Source organism: Hyla sarda, chromosome 5 (genome assembly GCF_029499605.1).
Source record: "Hyla sarda isolate aHylSar1 chromosome 5, aHylSar1.hap1, whole genome shotgun sequence".
Taxonomy (NCBI): domain Eukaryota; kingdom Metazoa; phylum Chordata; class Amphibia; order Anura; family Hylidae; genus Hyla; species Hyla sarda.
Window position 1 is genome coordinate 142,198,625 of NC_079193.1, and position 8,640 is coordinate 142,207,264.

At 41.6% G+C, this 8,640-nt stretch overlaps 1 long non-coding RNA gene across 1 annotated transcript; it reads right to left on the minus strand.

Annotated features, from left to right (window-relative positions):
* Nucleotides 1–337: 337 nt before the first annotated feature.
* Nucleotides 338–6,945, minus strand: LOC130272594 (uncharacterized). The gene is made up of 3 exons (XR_008843633.1): nt 6,889–6,945; nt 4,399–5,056; nt 338–863 (listed from the first exon to the last, which is right to left on the minus strand). It is a non-coding gene; the product is annotated as an uncharacterized LOC130272594 (long non-coding RNA).
* Between the last annotated feature and the right edge of the window lie 1,695 nt (nt 6,946–8,640).

An 8,640-nucleotide genomic window follows, 5' to 3' on the forward strand; every position in this document is an offset into this window, starting at 1 on the left:
GGGGCGCCTCGTGTAATACCGTAGGTTTACTAGAAATGGTGGAAAGTGGGGTGTATACCCCTAGGTAGTGGCTGCTTACCTTAGAGCAAGTTTAAACTTGCATATCAACCCACATAAGGGGTTACAAACACTGGAACCGCTGCTATGACTAAGGTAACAGGAGAGGAGAAACTGTTCCTGGGTGAAAACAAGTGATATTGGTAGAAAAAGACCTTGAAAAGGCGCTGCTGGTTCAGAGGAGGAATGTAAGAAACTGAAGCCAGAGATGTATGTATACAAAATACTGGATGGTTTATTAAAGTAAACAAAACAAATAAAAATGAAGATTATGCATTTGGGGGAGCCATCCCCTTCTTCAGATCAGTATGCATACAGTAGGTACAGACAGGTTTAAATAGGTACAAAAAAAAGGCACCAATTCCATTATGTTGTGGGAGGAGCCAGCCAGGCACATATCACATGGTAGGAAAAGTTAAGGAATAACATTAAAATCAGACATCCACATTAAGAATATATACAAACTTCATAAAAAAGGAATAAAGGCATGCATTACATAGTAAAAAAAAACCGATTGATTCGTATAAAGGAAAGAATGAATGGAGCCATGTATCGTGAGATTTTGAGTGAAAACCTCCTTCCATCAGCAGGGGCACAGAAGATGAAATGTGGCTGGGTCTTTCAGCAGGACAATGATCGCAAACACACCGCCGGGCAACGAAGGAGTGGCTTCGTAAGAAACATTTCAAGGTCCTAGAGTGGCCTAGCCAGCCTCCAGATCTCAACCCCATAGAAAACCTTTGGAGGGAGTTGAAAGTCCGTGTTGCCCAGCGACAGCCCCAAAACATCACTGCTCTAGAGGAGATCTGCATGGAGGAATGGGCCAAAATACCAGCAACAGTGTGTGAAAAACTTGTGAAGACTTACATAAAATGTTTGACCTCTGTCATTGCCAACAAAGGGTATATTACAAAGTATTGAGACAAACTTTTGTTATTGACTAAATACTTATTTTCCACCATAATTTGCAAATAGATTCTTTAAAAATCAGAAAATGTGATTTTATAGATTTTTTTTTCTCATTATGTCTCTCATAGTTGAAGTATACCTAAAATGAAAATTACAGGATTCTCTCATCTTTTTTAGTCGGAGAACTTGCACAATTTGTGGCTGACTAAATACTTTTTTGCCCCACAGTAAAGTGCTCTGTGGGCACATGGCAGGGCTCAGAAGAGAAGAGCACAATTTGGCTTTTGGAGAGAGAATTTGGCTGAAATAGTTTTTGGGGGTCATGTCGCAATTACAAAGCCCCTGTGGTACCTGGACAATGGAAACTACCCACATGTGACTCAATTTTTGAAACTACACCCCTCAAGTATGTAATATGGGGTGCAATGAGCATTTACACCCCACAGTTATTTGACAAATGTTTGGAATTAGATTATTTTACACTAAAATGCTGGTGTAACCCCAAATTTTTCATTTTCACAAAGGCTAAAAGACAAAATAGTCCAACAAAATCTGAAACTCAATTTCTCCAAAGTATGGAAAGACCCCATATGTGGATGTAAAGTGCTATGCGGGTGCACAACAGGGCTCAGAAAGTAAGGGGCCAAATTGGGCTTTTGAAGAAGATTTGGCTGGAATGGAAGCCCCGATGGTGTCAGAGCAGTGGAACCCCCAACACACACACACACGTGACACCATTTTGGAAACTACACCCCTGAAGGTATGTAAAATGGGTACAGTGAACATTTACACCTCACAGCTTGTTTGGAACAGTGGGTCGTAAAAATTTGAATTTTTTCACCTAAATGTTGGTGTAACCCCTAATTTTTCATTTTTACAAGGGATAAATAAAGAAAAAGTCCCCCCAAATATTGTAACCAAGTTTCTTCCAAGTGTGCAAATACCCCATATGTGGATATAAAGTGCTCTGCGGGTGCACGACAGGTAGGAGCAAAACTGGGCTTTTGGAGAGAGGATTTGGCTGGCATTTACAAAGCCCCCATGGTGTCAGAGCAGCAGAACCCACCCCCTCCCCCACATGTGACACCATTTTGGAACACCCTCCAGGTGTTTGACAGATTTTTATTACAGGGGGCTGTTAAAATTAAAAAAAATATTTTTCACATTAAAATGCCATTGTAACCCCACATTTTTCATTTTCACAAGAAATGAACAGAGAAAATTCCCCACAAAATTTGTAACCCAATTTCATCCCCATATGTGGATGTAAAGCGCTGTGTGGGTGCATGGCAGGGCTCAGAAGGGAAGGAGTGCAATTCGGCTTTCATGACCCACTGCTTCAAAAACTGCAGCCCTTGTTACGTTCCTTGAGAGGTCCTTTGAGTTTCCAAAATGGTGTCACATGTGTGTCAATGCTGTCCGCTGATCTGACACCATGGGGGCTTAGTAAACACGACTAACCCTCTCTCCAGAATACCAATGTCGTTACTTCCTTTCTAAGCCCTGTGTGCCCGTAGAGCACTTTACATCCACATATGGGGAAAAAATTGTGTTACAAATTTTGGGGGCTGCATCTTATTTTAACAGCAAAAACTAAACAAAAATGTAGCCAGCACCTATTACCAATACACGGGTGCACGCTGCTGTGGCAAGTACAAAACATGTTAAAAAAAAAGAGAAAATGGCAGCAGCACACTTGGTCAACAAAATGGAGGCTCTTAGCACACTTTTTGATCAAAACGTGTCCCCCCATCCACCACGTGGAGGTGGCCTCATATCGGATGGGACCCTAACACAAAAACTGGGCCTAACACTCATAACACTCACCTCTACTGGGCATGCAGCCTCTGACTGGGTGACATGTTGGATCCACTATCAATCCAAACCCCCTCTTGTGAAATAGGGGAGGGGATGCACGGCTACAGAGGGAGCCACTCCGCCCAAAGTGCACAGCAAAAACAAAAAAACAGAACCTATACCCAATACACAGGTGCACGCTGCTGTGGCAAGTACAAAACATGTAAAAAAAAAAAAAAAGAATATGGCAGCAGCACACTTGGTCAACAAAATGGAGTCTCTTAGTGAACTTTTTGATCAAAACATGTCCCTCATCCACCCCCATCTAACACTCACGTTTTGATCAAAAAGTGCGTTAAGAGCCTCCATTTTCTTTTTTCACATGTTTTGTACTTGTCACAGCAGCGTGCACCCGTGTATTGGGTATAGGTGCTGGCCACATTTTTGTTGTGCAATTTGGGGGTAGTGGCTCCCTCTGTAGCCGTGCATCCCCTCCCCTTTTTCAGAGGAGGTGGTTTGGATTGATAGTGGATCCAACATGTCACCCAGTCAGAGGCTGCATGCCCAGCAGAGGTGAGTGTTAGGCTCAGTATTTGTGTTAGGGTCCCATCCGATATGAGGCCACCTCCACGTGGTGGATGGGGGGACTCGTTTTGATCAAAAAGTGCGCTAAGAGCCTCCATTTTGTTGACCAAGTGCGCTGCTGCCATTTTCTCTTTTTTTTTTTTTTTTTTTTACATGTTTTGCATCTTAATTTAAACTTTGTGAAAATGAATAAATTGGGGTTACACTGAAATTTTAGTGTAAGAAATTAAAAACTTTTTACACTAAAATGCTGATGTAACCCTGAATTTTTCACTTTTACAAGAGAAAAAGAAAAAGCCCTTTCAAAATGTGTAACTCAATTTCTCTTATGTATCCAAAGGCTATGCTCCAACCACTATATTACGGACAAGTGAAAATGAGAAATTGAGCCTGTAGAGCAGAAATCTGATGAAAAAATTTCACATTGTCAAAAGTTAAAGGGGTATTCCAGGAAAAAAAAAATTTTTTTTTGTCAACTGGCTCCAGAAAGTTAAACAGATTTGTAAATGACTTCAATTAAAAAATCATAATCCTTTCAATAATTATCAGCTGCTGAAGTTGAGTTGTTGTTTTCTGTCCGTGCTCTCTGCTGACATCTCTGCTTGTCTCTGGAACTGCACAGAGCAGAAGAGGTTTGCTATGGGGGATTTGCTTTTAAACTGGGCGGTTCCCGAGACACGTGTCATCAGAGAGCACTTAGAAAAGAACAACTCAAATTCAGCAGCTCATAAGTACTGAAAGGATTAAGATTTTTTAATGGAAGTAACTCACAAATCTGTTTAACTTTCTGGAGCCAGTTGATATATATATATATATATATATATATATATATATATATATATATATATATATATATATATATATATATATAAAAAGTTTTTTTTCCTGGATAACCCTTTAAATAATGGCCAGAAACAGTATACTTCTTATGTACACACACACAAGGGACAGCTTACACTGAAAAGCTACCTGAATCCACAAATATGCTTTCAAACAAACATTTTGTAGATCATGAGGTATCCATTTTTATACTAAAAGTGTGTTGAAAACCTTATAGATGTAGGAATCCGTTCTGCTCAGTCCTGCAAAGTTGATTCCTTCATTCATAATAACAGCTGTTTTGTAAAGAAAAATAAAGATCATTTAGAAAGTGACAATTGCTGTTTTTAAAGACATATTAAGATCTCTGCATTTACCTAAAAGCTTATCGGAGAAAACATCACAAAGGCTTCCTATAAATCACCACTGCACTTTGCCTATAAACACCAGTGCATTCATTCCAAGGGAACTGAGCCAAGAAAGACTTAGCTAGGAATGGAACCCACTGCCGCAGAGTCATAAAGAAACCAGAGCAGAAGTTGTAACTCCCTAACCCACCTCTCTGGCTGGCTCCTATCCTCAAATAACCCTTTGCATGATGTTCGCGCACAGCCTCTGGTAATGCAATCACAGCCAATCAATTTTATCAGGAGCTCTAGTCATGCGCTCGGATGTCTCGCTTTCTTCTCTTGGCTCCGAGCTGAACATTTGTAGAATATATAGATTATATTTTCCTTTGGCTTCTGTCCAAGCATTCATTTCGTCATTGCGGATGGTTTCTTCAAGCTAAAGGGCTGGTTACATTAACTACTTCAGCTCTAAAAACAATAGGATCTCAGCCAGCGAACTGTTAATTTGATAACGCATCACAATGTTTTCTTTCAAACACCTAAGATTGGAACGGAAAATGTTAAGCTTTAGAAAGGAAACTTATATTTTAATTTAAATGATACTAATAAAACAGACATATGTGAAGGGATTAATCTGAAGCACTCACCAGGTAATCTTGATAGAAGTGTCTTTATTGATGACGATCCAAACAGCTAAAAGCCTGTAACAGGGGAGAGCAGGGAGCGGAGGCAGTAGCGTGCACCGGGCTCGCCCGGTGCGCGCTACTGCCTCCGCTCCCTGCTCTCCCCTTTAGGCTGGGTTCACACCACGTTTTTGCAATACAGTTCCTGTATATGTTTTCAATGTGAAAACCGTACGGAACCGTATTGAAAACCGTATGCCAAAAGATGCACCCGGTTGTGTCCGTTTTGCATCCTGTACGGTTTTGTCAGTTTTTTTTTCCCGTACCCAAAACCGTAGCCCACCATGGTTTTTGGTCCGGGTGAAAAAACCGTATTGAAACATATACGTTTTTTGTAACATGGGAGTCAATGGGAACCGTACAGAACTGTATGTGCGTACTGTTCCATCCGGTTTTCACCATACTGTTTTTGACTTTGCACAGTTTTTTTCTTGGAATTTCAATCAAACAAGTGAAACTTTATTCACAATGGAGTGAAAAGTTAAAAACGTATTAAAAAAAAATTCTTAAAAACCGGACACAATTTTTCAAACCGTATACGGTTTTCAACGGTTTTGATACAGTTTAGTCAGGTTTTGAGGAATCCCCTTTTTTTTAATCAAAAACCTGACACGGGAACTGTATTGTATTGCAAAAACGTGGTGTGAACCCAGCCTTACAGACTTTTAGCTGTTATCCGTTATCAATTAAGAGACACTTTAACCCCTTAAGGACCAGGCTATTTTACACCTTAGGACCAGAGCGTTTTTTGCACATCTGACCACTGTCACTTTAAACATTAATAACTCTGGGATGCTTTTAGTTATCATTCTGATTCTGAGAATGTTTTTTCATGACATTCTACTTTATTTTGGTGGTAAATTTTTGGCGTTACTTGCATCCTTTTTTGGTGAAAAATCCCAAAATTTTGCATTTTTCTAACTTTGAAGCTCTCTGCTTGTAAGGAAAATGGATATTCCCAATAAATGTTATATTGATTCACAAATACAATATGTCCACTTTATTTTGGCATCATAAAATGGACATATTTTTGCTTTTTGAAAAAATTAGAGGGCTTCAAAGTAAAGCAGCAATTTTCAAAAATTTCATGAAAATTGCTAAATCTGAAGGGACAGATGTTACAGAACTACAACTCCCAGCATGCCTGGGCAGTTTAGGCATGCTGAGAGTTGTAGTTTGGCAACATCTGGAGGGCTACCGTTTGGGCACCACTGTAACAGTGGTCTCCAAACTGTGACCCTCCAGATGTTGCAAAACTACAACTCCCAGCATGCCCAGACAGCCTTTGGCTGTCTGGGCATGCTGGGAGTTGCAGTTTGGCCTTTCTAGTGATTGCCACTAGAGATGAGCGAACTTACAGTAAATTCGATTCGTCACGAACTTCTCGGCTCGGCAGTTGATGACTTATCCTGCGTAAATTAGTTCAGCCTTCAGGTGCTCCGGTGGGCTGGAAAAGGTGGATACAGTCCTAGGAAAGAGTCTCCTAGGACTGTATCCACCTTTTCCAGCCCACCGGAGCACCTGAAAGCTGAACTAATTTATGCAGGAAAAGTCATCAACTGCCGAGCCGAGAAGTTTGTGACGAATCGAATTTACTGTAAGTTCGCTCATCTCTAGTTGCCACAGTAAAGATCACTTTACTTTCACTTTCAATTCCCCCCTCCCCCACAGTAGTTACCCTACCTGACCCAGGATACAGCAGTCTCCAGCAACGATCGGGGTCTCCAGGAATCTTCTCCTGCAGGCAGGGCCGGATTAACGTAGGGGCGGATGGAGCTGCCGCTCCAGGCCCCTACATGAAAATAGGCCCAGTGGCCTGCACAGACGGCCCGCATAGGCCGCCCGGCACCCGCGATAAATATGATAACAGAAAAAGAGGGCCGGCCCTGCTTCTTACTTAGGGCCCTGGGTCACTGCAGGCCGCTGCAGCACTGTTTTCTTTTTATAAATAGTTAGCCTCCGGCCCTTTAAGGTGAGTGCAGGGGCCGTGGCCGCAATGCATCTCTGGGAAGAGAGCCGAGGGATGCTCCTCCCCCTCCCCCCACACTCCTCTGTGTGCAGGCTGCAGCCTTATTGGAGCAGGCAGGTGCTTTGCTTCCTGTTCCATTGCTGACTACATCACCCGCCCGCGCCGAAGGGGAACAGGAAGACTTCCCCTGCCCACCGCTGAGGCCCTCCATACAACAGGTAATTTTCTGGGAGGAAAAGGTTGAGGGGCAAATTGCTGTTTGGGAGGTCAGTGGGAGTTAAATGGGCAATTTCTTAATGTTTCCTGACCAGGGTGCCTCCAGCAGTTATAAAAATACAACTCCCAGCATGCCTTTGGCTGTCCAGACATGCTGGGAGTTGTAGTTTTGCAACACTTTATCTATCTCCTATCTATCTATCTATCTATCTATCTGTCTCTCATATCTATCTATCTCCTATCTATCTATCTAATTTCTATCTTATATCTCAGTGTTTGCTGACCATGGTGCCTCCAGCTGTTGCAAAACTATAACTCCCAGCATGCCTTTGGCTGCCCAGACATGCTGGGAGTTGTAGTTTTGCAACACTTTATCTATCTATCTCCTATCTATCTCATATCTATCTATCTCATATCTATCAATTTCTCATATCTATCTATCTATCTATCTCCTATCTATCTACCTATCTATCTATCTATCTCCTATCTATCTATCTCAGTGTTTGCTGACCATGGTGCCTCCAGCTGTTGCAAAACTATAACTCCCAGCATGCCTTTGGCTGTCCAGACATGCTGGGAGTTGTAGTTTTGCAACACTTTATCTATCTCCTATCTATCTATCTATCTGTCTCTCATATCTATCTATCTATCTCATATCTATCCCCTATCTATCTATCTAATTTCTATCTTATATCTCTTTGTTTGCTGACCATGGTGCCTCCAGCTGTTGCAAAACTATAACTCCCAGCATGCGTTTGGCTTTCCAGGCATGCTGAAAGTTATAGTTTAGCAACAGCTGGAGGCACCTGGGTTAGGAAACACTGATCTATCTATGTATCTAATATCTATATTATATCTGTGTTTCCAATATACCATTGTACCCAGTATACCAGTGTACCCAATATAACAGTGTACCCAATATAACAGTGTACCCAGTGATACAGTGTACCCAATATACCAGTGTACCCAATATACCAATGTACCCAATATACCAGTGTACCCAGTGATAGTGTTCCCAATATACCAGTGTACCCAATATACCAGTGTACCCAATATACCAGTGTACCCAATATACCAGTGTACCCAGTGATACAGTGTACCCAATATACCAGTGTACCCAATATACCAGTGTACCCAGTGATAGTGTTTCCAATATACCATTGTACCCAGTATACCAGTGTACCCAATATACCAGTGTACCCAATATACCAGTGTACCCAATATACCAGTGTACCCAATATACCAGTGTACCCAA